Source organism: Arachis hypogaea, chromosome 14 (genome assembly GCF_003086295.3).
Source record: "Arachis hypogaea cultivar Tifrunner chromosome 14, arahy.Tifrunner.gnm2.J5K5, whole genome shotgun sequence".
Lineage (NCBI taxonomy): Eukaryota > Viridiplantae > Streptophyta > Magnoliopsida > Fabales > Fabaceae > Arachis > Arachis hypogaea.
The window spans coordinates 115583024-115596735 of NC_092049.1; the positions used below are offsets into that span (position 1 = coordinate 115583024).

A 13712-nucleotide genomic window follows, 5' to 3' on the forward strand; every position below is an offset into this window, starting at 1 on the left:
TCCTTTCTTTGGTGAAATTGAAACCCTATAGTGAAATCTTGCCCAATTTGGTGTTTTAGGTTTGAGTTAGCTTCCGGAGCATATTGGGCTTGAGCTATTATGCATATGGGAACGGTAAGGACAACCTAACCCTAGCTCAATCTTGCATTTATTATGAGAAAACTGAATTTGGAACATGTATATGAATTAGGTGTAGATTAAGTGGATATATATGCATTGGAATTAAATTGGGAGCATTTGGAAGTTTGTTGGTGATTGGAGCCAAGACTTGGGTTGGTTTTCTTGAGCTTGGAGGGCTGTATTTTAGCTTGTGAGGCTGCCTTGGATTGAACAAAGTGATCGGCCAAGGTATGGTTTAGGTTTCGCACGTTTAACATATAAGGTTTTGTGAAAACTTAGGCTAGAGCATTATAGGATAAGTTGAAATGGTTACATGTTTTAAGTGATTAGTTTTATAAGGTTAATGGATAGGTGGATGTGAATTTGTGTTAAAGAATATGGTTAGTGGTGATGCCTTTTGAGATTGGTTGTTGATTGAATGTGTACATGTATGTATATTGGTATGATGATGATGGAGGAAGGAATTATGATTATGGCAAAATAGAAACATGGTGTGTTTTTGGACTTGTTGGTATTGATTTGATGATATGAGTATGTATAATAATATGTGGGTTGTGGTTAAACTCATAAATGTGGGTGAAATATATTGTTAATGAGTTAAGGTTGTAAGAATGGTTGTGTTACGGTTAAGGGTTGTTATATTGATGATTGTGGCATATTAGGTTGGTTGGAAATGAGTTTTTGGAGGGGAAAATATGGTTTTGGCAAAAATAAGGTTTGGGGTGTTATTTGGTAAAAAGTGAATTTTAATGAACTTTGGAAGTCCATAAATTGCTCCTCAAATATTGGATGGAAATGTGGTTTATTTTAAATGAAAGATGGTTTTACAAGTTTTTAAACGATATCAATTTTGTGAAAAATGGAATTTTGTAGAGCAAGTTACAGACGATGGAAAATTGGTGTATGAAACTGGATTACTGCATGTTAAAAATTGGTTATGCAGCTTTCTGGGCATTCTGCATTTTGGGAAAACGCTACGCGTGGTGTGGCATTTTAGCGACGCATGCGCGAGAAGCCATGCGCGCGCATGAAAAGCTAATACGCATGATCACGCGTATGCATGACTCACGCGTACGCGTGACTACTCCCTGCTGCAAAACCGGATTTTGGCTGTTTTAAACCAAATTTCCACTTCTAAATCTCCATTTTCTTCCTTTTAAGACTTAAAGCATAGTACTAAGTCCATTAGATAAATGAAGCTAGGAAAATAAGATAACTTGAGGGTGAAGTAAGAGGTAAAATAAGGAGTTTTATAAAGAAGATGAGAATGTTAAAGGAAGTTTAATGCCATGGCTTGATAAATGATTATATATTGATTATGAAAATGAAATGGCTTATGAATGATGATATCTGAGATACGAGTTTCCCTGGGCAAGAACCGTAGCTTGCCATCACATGTTCCAGGTTGAATCTCGATACTCTGTTGACCCTACGTCGTAAGGGTGACTGGGCACGTATAAATTCCCGGGTATGGATAGCCCCCATTGAGTGATTAAATGATGAATGAATGTGAAATCTATGCATAGACTCATGGGATGCGCAACGGGGGACAGTCTAAGATTTTTGAACTTGTCGAGTTGGCTGGATAACCAACAGATGAGCCTCATCAACCATAGGACAGGCATGCATCATGTGCATTTGTTTGTGTGATTGCTATGCATTATCTGGGATTGCCTAATTGAACATATATATCTTGTTACCTACTATTCTTGCTATTTGCACTATCTGCTTATTACTTGTGCGTGAATATGTTTGGTTGCTTGTCTCTACTGAATTTATGGAAGACGGAGGGACGGAGGAATGGTAAATGGGTTGAGTGCTAGGTGTTAAGTTTAAGACAAAAGATTATAGTGTACTTAGAACACTTACCCCTATTTATGGCTTTTACTTAGAAATTAAGTTCTGTAATTGTGATAACGGAGTTCTAGGATTGCCTCTGGCATTCCCAGGACCTTATTTATTATACGCGTGGCACCTTTACCATGCTGAGAACCTCCGGTTCTCATCTCATACTGTGTTGTTGTTTTTCATATGCAGGTCGAGAGGCTCCTTGCTAGGCGTCTGGATCCTTGAAGCGAAGTAGTTCTTGGGTGTATTTTGAGTTTTTGTTTATATATGTATATATGTGTTTAGCTTACTCTCCAAGTAACTTGTGTATGCTGCTCCTCATAGAGGATGAGGAAGAGATAGGAGCTTATTTTGGTATTTTGGTGTATTTTGGGATACCTATATATATCTTGGCTTCGCAGGCTGAGTCAGGAGCTAGTTATGCTATTTCCTTGGCTTTCCTTTACTCTCTTGTTTATCTTTATCATTTCCTATTAGGTTTCTTAGCATGCAAGTAATCCTATTCCTTGAACGTTGCGCTTTTTATTTTTACGATTTTGTTTACCCGTTTTTTTAAGGCTCCTAGTATATTGTCTTTTCCACTATTACGTATATATATTTTACTGTTAACTGTTTAGAGGTTTGTAACACCACACTACCTCTGTTCTACGACTTAAGCGTAAAATTTTGTGTAGTAGGGTGTTACATCATTAAATAGATAAAAAAAATATTAAATTTAGCTGTTTGATAAACTTTTAATAGTATATAAAAGTAAAATTACTAAAAAAATATTTTTTTTGAAAAATTACAATTTATATAATTTTTTAAAAAGATCTTTTTTCCTTTAAAAAAAATATTTTTTACATATAAATAAACAAAAAAATAATTCTATATTGTTGTACCCAAACATAATTGATTGATAAAAAGATCCTTTTATATGAGATATCCAAACATAAAACTACTTTTATTTATTTTAAAAGATCTTTTGAAAAAAGATAACTCGAAAAAATATAATTTTTTAGACTAGTTATTCAGGGATTACATTATTTATCATGTAATATTTTAATATAAAATACTTAATTTTTTTTCTCTAAAATTTAAAAAACTTTAGTTTTAGCTTCTGTAGTTAATTTGTTCCGTTAAGTATTTGATGTAACACGTTAAATAGTAATGTGACCAGCTGCAATGTTAACCTGGCAAGATGTACTATATAAATATTTAACAAAAGCGCTCGTCCAATCCAATTTAAATTGAAAATAGATTAAAATTGCACTAATTTAAATTAGATCATATTTCATTTTTAACAAATTAAACTATATAAATTAGATCAGATTTTATACTCACTTCTCAAAACTAAACCAATTTAAAAAATGTGATATAATATTATTATTTTATTATTAAATTTAAACCGAACATATAATATATATAATTTGTTACCTATTTTTATCTTATTTATATATTATTATTTGGATTTTTTTTAAATAAAATAAAAAGTTATTATTTCCCCAAACACGATTTTTGAACTTTAATTTTCAAATATGATTTTTTTAGAGCAAGTTCGCCGCACCCTGCGAACTCTATAAAAATTATAGAGTTCGCATTACCCCGGCTAACTCCACTCAAATTTTTAAAAACCCATATTTTTAATCTATATCATCGTCTCCAAAATAGTATATAAATCTCCAAATAGTATATAAAGTATATAAGAGTACACAAAAATACACCGAAAATAAGCATGGCTTCTTTAAGGATTTTTTTTAATTATAAATAAATAAAGTCATATTTAACAATGGCAACCATTATCATCGTCTCCAAAAATACATAGGTACACTGAAATAAACCATATTTAACAAGGATTTTTTTTAATTTTATATTAAAAAATAACTATTTCCCAAAAATAAAATATGACTTATTCCGGTATGCTCTCATGTACTCTAGAGACGATGATAATGGTTACCATTGTTAACTTTCTAAACTCAATCTGATATATTTAGAGTGAGACGAACTTGTCCAAATGCCGAAAAAAATCATATTTAAAAAATTAAAGATCAAAAGTCATGTTTGAGAAAATAATAATTTTTTATTTTATTTTAGTGAAAAAACCATTATTATTTGATAAATATTCTGTGAATATAAAATAAGAATTGTTTTACTAACTTAAAAAGTTATTCCTACTTTTAATAATAAAGTCTGAATATTTTTTAAAGTCAAATAAATTAAACCAATCCAAATAGCAATAATTTGGATTGGATTGAATTAGAATTAAAAATCAAATCAAATCGATTCAATCCAAATGCAACAAATTATATATTTTGGATCATATTATTTTTCTTTTAAAACCTACCCAAACACCTCTTGGTAAACAACTTACTTAGGATTTCTGGTACATGATTACTTCCTAATTATTCTATTCATTGGCCCATTTTTTATTCTAATTCAAAAAAAGTGTTGTAATTATTGATGTTGTTCAACTGGATTAAATGTTCATGCAGTGTCTCTCCCGGGCTATGGATTATTAGAAACAAAGCACACTGTATGAAACAAATGGTATAAAACATTGGTGTTCATACGAAGAGGTGGTTGTTTGTTTTGTGGTGGTTGTTTTGTTTTGACAATTATGTCTTTTTACATGTTTGTTTTTTTAAGAATCTGTTGTAAATATTTTGTGACAAGTTATTTATTTTTTAATGACAATACCGAAGGAAAACATTTAATTAATTGTAGGATATTTGTCTCATCCCCTCTTTTTGCATCGAGAATGTTAACAATCTAAAAAAATGGATTAAAGAGATGGAAAATTGACTTGCAAAATGTGATTCCATTTTTAGGAACGGAAATGCCAACAATAGCTTTTGGAAATGGGAGCTTCGCCTGGCGAAACGCCATGCTTCAAGAGTTCCTTTCTATCAGCACTTTCTTTCTCCACCTAAGAGTCACTTTGTCAGAATATGGGACTACTTTCCCAGGATACTCGCAATGTAAAAAAATATTTCACGTACATCCAATTATGTATATATTACAACTTCAACATAAAATAATTATGTCTCACACTTATTACATGAATAGTAAATTAATATCCTAAAATTGGATATTATTGAATAATTATTATAATAATATTTTACTATATCAATGCATTAAAATTAAAATGTGTAATTTTTATAATATCTTCTAACTAGACGATAATGAGCAGGCTTGTTCAATTTCATTCAGATCAAGAAAATAGCTATGGTGCTATGTACGTATGACCTTAGTTCCTGCATTAAATTATAGGGTGTACCAATTTTGATGATTCTTTACTCATAAGTTTATTTTGTGATTGGTTTCATTTTGTTTGAATTTTATTTTATTTTATTTTTTCATGCAAAGGAAGTAATATATGATGGGCAGATCAATGGAGAATGTTGGATCTGAGTTCGAAGATTTTGAGACAGTGGTGATACTATATTACTTCAAGATCCTAAAGAAGATTCATGCATGATTATTTGATGAAAATTAAAGATAAAAAATTGTGTTGCAAAATCCGTTATAGAATTAAATAAAATGTGTGTTAGTCTTTCTTTTGTTAATATGTAATACCAATATCTCAACTCTAAACCTATAAATAAAAGTCAAGTCATATAGATACATTCTTATAGTATGTATTAAAGTTAACAAAAATAATACAAATATACAATGAAGAAGTGGAACTTAATGAAATGATTGGATTTGAAATTTATTCTAAATTTTTCATAATTTGTTCTTTCATATAGATACATTCTTTGTATGAGAAATACATGTAAATATGAAAAAAATCTTTACCTAAATCATAAAAAAATTTCTTTTTCCATTCTTGAACCATATGTTCATCATCAGCTAATCAAAGATGCTTTCCAATTTTATTTGAATACTTAAAATAAAATTTAATTTTATCTTTATTATTTAAATTTATTTTTATACATTTACTTATTTTTATTCCTTCTTTCCTCCAACGACTACATCACCACCACGACAGCTAACAACACCGCCACCACCATTGTCATCACTGGTGCTGCTGCTACCACCATCACCATATTTATCTTAATTAAAAGATAAATTTTATTGGAAGAAAAAGATGACTCTGTCAAAGGTAATGCTTGACAAAATGAATCGTAAGGACTCCTTCAACCTAAGACATCTTGAATTCAAAAGAAAAGCATAAGTCATATACATTGCCCCAGCTACTTTAGTTTCTCATGAAAGTAACAAGATATTGTTTGTAATACAAACATGTTGTGTATAGAAAACAAATTAAAAAAAATGTAATTACCTCCTCAAGAATAATAATAAATATTTTTGGTACTTTATTGACTTGATTTGATATTGTGATGGTTGTAATCACCACCTCTGCATATGAAGTTTAAAAACCATCGAAATTAAGTAATGATTTTTGGTATGGCATCAGCAAGAGAAAGGAGCCATTATTAGCCCTAAAACTATTTAGAGAATACATAAGATTAACAAATTATATGATGTTTTAGAGTTTTTCAATCATCCTATTTATAATAGTTTTACAAAATAGAAGTTGACATTATTCATGGCAAATATGGAAGGATAATAAACATAATTTTATAATAAATTTTAAAGTCAAAATGCATTAAATGAGAAGATTTTTTTTATTATGGGGCACGACTTTTATAAAATTTATTGTAAAAAATGAACAAGTTGAATAATAGTAATTAATGCCCTGTTTTATATTAAATTCCATCCTTTATATTGTATATTAGTATTATTGCATTTGCGTGATCTTCTAAAAAAAGATCTTTTTTCGAGTTATTTTTTTTAAAGAATCTTATAGAAAAGTAAAAGTAATTTTATATTTGGATATCTCATACAGAAAGATCGTTTTATCTATCAATTATATTTGGGGATAACAACATAAAATTATTTTTTTGTTTATTTATTATGTAATAAATATATTTTTTAAGGAAAAAAGATCTTTTAAAAAAAGATGTAAATTATAACTTCTCAAAAAAGATATTTTTTATTTTTCTAGTATTTTTACTTTTACTACTAGAAATTTGTCAAACACACTAAAAAATAAAAAAGATCTTTTTTATTGAAAAAATATTTTTTTTTTAAGATAATGGCACCCAAGTAAATACTCTATCCCTCATAAAAAACTTGTTTCTTTTTTTTTTTTTTGTTTAAAAGTTTAGCTTGTTTAGGTGAGTTTTTAAGAAAATAATTTTTTTCGAGTTGTTTTTTTTTAATCTTTAGAAAAGTAAAAATAATTTAATGTTTGGATATCTCATACAAAAATATCTTTTTATCTATCAATTATGTTTAGTTACAACAATATAAAAGTATTTATTTATTTATTTATTTATTATGTAAACATTTATTTTTTAATTTTTTTAAAAATATGTAAATAAGTTGATAAAAAAACTTCTTTCATCAAAAAAGTTTTTTTTTAAGCGTGTTTGATAAATTTCTAATAGTAAAAGTAAAAGCACTAAAAATATATATATATTTTGAAAAGTTACAATTTATATCTTTTTTAAAAATATTTTTTTACATAATAAATAAACAAAAAAATATTTATATTATTGTACCCAAACATAGTTGATAGATAAAAAGATTCTTTTGTATGTGATATCCAAATATAAAATTACTTTTATTTTTTTAAGATGTCTTTTATTTTTCTACAGTTTTTATTTTTACTACTAAAAATTTGCCAAACACACTAAAAAATAAATAAAGATATTTTTCTATCAAGTTAATGGCATCCAATCAAGCACTAATCTCTACATTTTATCATCTTATTTATATAAATGTGTATGATAGTAACAAATGCAAAAATATCTATGAAATATTCTATTTTCTTAATAAATGATCTTACAGGTTTATTACCACTACTAGAAAAATTATTTTTACTAGCCTTTTATTTTGTTTTTAACGGCACTAAAAATAGGTGCTAATATATTTACTGGTAATTGGATATTAGTCGTCTTATACTTTGTCGTTAAAAAATTTTAGCAGCAATTATAAAATTGCTGATACAAACTTTTTAATGGCGGTAAAAAATTATATAATTTCTCTTAAAAATACTTTTGCTGTAATATATGAATGGTAAAAAAGTTCACACACATTTTAGGAGAAAAAAAGCTGTTCACCAAATTAACTTATAAATTAAATGTGTGTAATAATAACGAATATAAAATTATTAATAATCAAGATGTTATTAGGTATTTTATTTTCTTAGTAAACGTCTAAAAGTTAAATCGAAACTACTTCTCTTATCCCATTATATATACTAGTGAATTCATATGTAATAATAATAACAAATGTGAGATTACACTACAAAATATTTTATCTGTTACCTTATTAAAATTGTGACTATAGATATAAAAACCATGACCTTAATCCACGATCATCATTTTTGAACAAGTGTTACAGTTTTTAATAGTGACTAATATCGTCATGATCATAATTCAGTGATCGTATATTCACAATTGTAATTCGTGATTATAGATGAAAAACCATGACATAAAAAACAATGACTTGAAGCCAACAAAATTGTAGTGTTAGTTAGAATGTTGAGTACTTCAAACTTGGCTAAAGTCATAGATATTTATTATTTACCACATTGAGTCAATTTCAAAAGATTTATCAAAATGTACTTTTAGTAACATTTTTGCACTCTAAGGGTCCAAAAATGATTTTTGTAGCGTTTGTGTTGGTGTAGCTAGCAAAAACAAATAAAAAATACCTCATTTTCTCATGTCCAGACAATGAAAATGAAAAAAAAAATTTCTAAAGCATTTCACACTCCATAATAGAGAAAATTAATTCAATTTTCATATGTATTTTCGCAATTAGAGACGACAGAAAATAGACCAAAAATCTCATTACATTTTTGCCTTTAAATTTGATGATTGCAAAAACATGAAAAAAATATAATTGTCCAAATTTCGCTTGCAATGCATACGAAAATGATAATATTCACGTTTGAAAAGAATGTCTACAAATAGCAAATGAGCATTAATAAACCAATGTAATTGATTTCTCACCTCTCATTCTCAAATTTCTCACAAAATGGCTATTGAACATATAGTTGTTGCTTTTATCTGAATTCAACCATTAGACGCAACAATGATGGTGCTTTTGTTGAATACGACAATAATCTAATTATAATGTATACTTGGTGGTTACAGTCTTTAGTTGAGATTAAAAGTTTTATTCTAATGAATATGGAGACATTTTTCTCCCCATCGTTATCCCACAAAAAAAGATAGAGATGATGGTGGTAAGAGATGATGATGGTGGTGCTGGTTGTGGTGATGGTAGTGGAGAGGAGGAGGGGAGGCAGTGATAATTAGGGAAGGTGTTGGTGGTGGTGAAGGTTGTGAAAGTTTGGAATTTAGAAAAGATGATAAAAGGTGGGGGTAATTTAAGAATTTTATTAAAAAGTTAAAAAATTAAAGTTTTGGTAATTTTGTCACATAGAACCCATCTTTCATGGATACGACGTTAGTTTCTTTGTTTAATGGGTACTTATATTAACGCTCGCAAAGTTCATGGTACCGATGGTAGTTTATTCAAAACAAAAAACACATACTTCATCATATTCATCACAATATAATGATCCTAATAATATAATATGTAAAGTAAGTTTTTGACCTAAATATTTTTAAAATTTTAAAATTATCTCTATTTTTTAATAATTTTATCCTCAATATTTAAAATAAATTTTATTTTTATTATTTAAATCTGTTTTTATATTCCAATTTTATCGTTATTTTTTTCCTCACCTTTCATTTACTACAAAAATTTGGTTGAAACCATCAGATTTATGTTAAATTTACCGTCAAACAACATCTCTAAAAAAAAGCTCGGCAAAAAATTGTTACTGTCAGATTAATCTGACGTAAGTGTGATCAAGATTGACGAAACTATTTAATAAGTACGGTAGATTAAATCCAATTAAATCCAACGGTAATTACCATCAAATATTTCTGTAGGGATTCTGACGATAAATTATTTGATAGTTTTAATTTTAAAAATTAAAATAATTATTTACGTTCGAAATTTTTTCGTTGTAAATCCGAAAGTTAATACTTAGATTATTGAAAAATTAATTTTTAATCAAATATATACGAATCTCTACAACCTGCTTTCCTAATGAATATTTTCACAATCAATATTTATTCTCCATTAAACATAATCAAAACTAAATATTATTTTTAATTAAAACAAAAAATAAAAATGTTAATTATTTTGTATGTCAAATTAAATGTTAGAAATAAAAAAATGTTAAATAACAAAGTACTAAACGAAATAAAAAAATGTCGAATAACAGAGTATGGAAAGAAATCCTGACTATGGATCCTCATAATTATCGTCGTCGCCCTCTTTGTCGTCTCTCTCCTCCTACGTCGACAGCAGTGCAATGTATAATGACCCAGCAACCCATTTACGGATATCGTTCGATTTGACACTCCAGGATTCCCAATTTTGTTCTTGATGGTAGGAATGATATCAATGTCTCCCACACTTATCCATCAAAATCGTCCACGCATCGGTTGGAGAGAAAAGCAAAATATCTTATAAGAATGTGGATACTTCTCCTTTATGTACGTGTTTCGATGGATGAAAGTGAAAGATTTCTTCTATCTCAGAATGCTAAAGCAGATAATATCTACAAACGGTTAGGCTAAACTATTCCATATTTTGAGAAAACTTTTAGGGTACAAATATAAAAAGGTTTTAAATTCTTAATGAATATTTTTACAATACTAGATAGCACAACTTTTTACTTTTCACTAGGCTAGGGCGCTAGGCTGAATCCATATGAGTTAGTATTGGTGCCAATTTCATAATGTATCCTAACAAAATCATTTTCTTCAAAAACAGTTTAAGAGTACACAAACTATATAATCAATGATTGCATTTGAGAACACATTCAGAAAGGGAAGCAAGTAAATGATCCAAAGTTAAGCATTACATTATAAAGGGCAACAACTTTCATAAAAGTGATACATGATAACTTCAATGTGATCACCTTTGGAAACAATAATAAAACAAGAGATCACGTGGATCTTTCTGAAGCCAAATCAAGAAGTTTACGGAAGAATTGGTGAGGATATAATGGTGGTTGTTCTGCTAGTGCCTGATATTCACATGAAATGAGAAGAAAAGTTATAATTATAAAATATGTTGAATATTAAAAGGTAATTGATATATTTATAGAGATGCTAACTTGTACATGTTTTTTTCTAAGTAATAACAATGAATTTTAAATTCCATTTCCTTCAAGTTCATATCACTAGCCTTTACAATAAGGTTAACTGCTTTAGCATAATTATGCAACAAAAGGAGTACCCCAATTTTGACTATCAAAATATTATTTGACAAAATGGTCTCTCAAAGATCGACGTTTATTTTGTGGTACCCAATTGATTGATTTTGCTTGACAAAAACTTTCAAATAGGGGTTGTATTGGCTAGCTTTTGACTACAGTGGTGTAATTGTCAAGTTTTTAAGGGATATCAGCAACAAAATGACATACCTTATGAATGCCTAGTAGAATATACACATGGAAAGAATAAGAGAAAGAAATATCATATCATTGGAGGTACTTTACCTGATGAATCAGAACAGTAGAAGGAGTCATTCCAGGCACTGTATTCATCTTTATAATCAAAACCTAAAAACATTGAAAATTATAAAGGTGTTAGGTGAGAAGTAGTCATTGAAACACAATATACTATTATATGAGAAGACTATTGTCCTTATTTCAATGAGTTGAGAGTTGTGGCAACATTCGATTAATAGACTCACAACAAACAGCAATGCATTTGAACATCTTATAACCAAAGCATGTTTGGATTCATTCTTGTGCATGCACTTTACTTTCAACTTTCCCACATATTTTTGTGCACCAAGCATGTTTGGATGATTATTATTGTTATTGTTATTGTGATTGTTATCATTATTCTTATTTCAAAATTTTCAAATCCCCATCTCCCAGCTATTTATGAGAGAATAGCTTAAATTTTTAGCTATTCATCAAGACAAGTCATCATAAACATATCAGGCGATAAAAAATGGAAAAAAATAACATGCCAAACAAGAAAATCAACGAACCTCTCCACTGTCAACGTTGACAAATGCATCAATTCGAGAAAGTATTGGGAACCAATATTAATTGTGTATAATGTGTACAATAGATTAAAAAAAAAGATAAAATTACAATTAAAAATTAGATCATTAATTAATTATTTAATTTCAAATTTTAAAATTTAAAAAATTAGGATTAATATTTAAACTCATTCACACTACGTACGGTTATTTCTAATTTTACCGTAACCTCCAATACACGTTCAAAACTCACCGTCATCTTCTCTGGTCCTCACCTCGCATCACTGAATTCCTCACCGGCCAAATCGACGCTACCACATCCTCCCACCGACACCGTCCTCACCTCCGCCGGTCAACCCGACGCGCCTCGCCCTCCGACGCTCAACCTAACGTTGCTGCCACTTTTTCGCGCGCCTCTCTTCCGAACCGGGTTCGCTTTCTCCTATTCTTTCAAGCCTCTTCTCACAGATGATACCACCATACTCTTCTTCTTCTTCGGATTCAAGTATGGTTAGCTTCTTTCAGATTTGAGCCCTATGCTTCACAACCGTGCCGCTTTCGTCATGCCTAGTCCTTCAAAACTATGTTATTTTCACCACAATAGTTGTTTCTTCTATTTATTCGTCATCTTCTTCTTCTATTTTAATGGTCAATTTAGGATGGTCATTTTAGTAGGTACGCGGATGATTATTTTTATCCTTACGTGGATGGTTATTTTTACTAAGGGTGAGTGGCGTGTGGCAAGCCAAGTTGCGACGGTGAAATGGGATGATTATTGATGAAGGTGGGGTGGCCGCCGATTGAAAAAGAAAAGAGTATGGGAGTGAAATGCTTTAGTAAATTAGAATTTCATATGGTTATTTTTTTGAAATAACTAACTGGATTTTTTAAAAATTTGAAATTTAAAATTGGAGAATTTGAAATTTTATATGAAATAATTGAATGAGGATTTTTGAATTTATTATTTATTTCCATTGGATTAAATAACTAACCCATTGTATACATTGTCAAGATTTTTCATTACCTCCCCAACGGGATTCATATATATTACAATTTTAACATAAACTAATTATTTTTCACATACACTTATTACATGAATAGTAAATTAATATCCTAAAATTTGATATTATTGAATAATTATATATAATAATATTTTACTATATCAATGCATTAAAATTAAAATGTGTAATATTTATAGTATCTTCTAACTAGATGACAATGAGTAGGCTTGTTCAATTTCGTGCAGATCAAGAATATAGCTATGGTGCTATGTACGTATGACCTTAGTTCCTGCATTAAATTATAAGGTATACCAATTTTGATGATTCTTTACTCATAAGATTATTTTGTGATTGATTTCATTTTGTTTGAAATTTATTTTATTTTATTTTTTTCATGCAAAGGAAGTAATATATGATGGGCAGATCAATGGAGAATGTTGGATCTGAGTTCGAAGATTTTGAGACAGTGGTGATACTATTTTACTTCAAGATCCTAAAAAAGATTCATGCACAATGATTTGATGAAAATTAAAGATAAAAACAACATATCTTTTCACTAACGACTGCGAATTTCAATTTTTAAAGATTGTAAGTAAAAATTGTGTTGCAAAATTCCTTATAGAATTAAATAAAATATGTGTTAGTCTTTCCTTTGTTAATATGTAA

General features: G+C 28.9%; 1 long non-coding RNA gene across 1 annotated transcript; it reads right to left on the reverse strand.

Annotated features, from left to right (window-relative positions):
* Positions 1–10888: 10888 nt before the first annotated feature.
* LOC112740535 (uncharacterized) lies at positions 10889–11623 on the reverse strand. The gene is made up of 2 exons (XR_003171210.2): positions 11549–11623; positions 10889–11074 (listed from the first exon to the last, which is right to left on the reverse strand). It is a non-coding gene; the product is annotated as an uncharacterized lncRNA (long non-coding RNA).
* Between the last annotated feature and the right edge of the window lie 2089 nt (positions 11624–13712).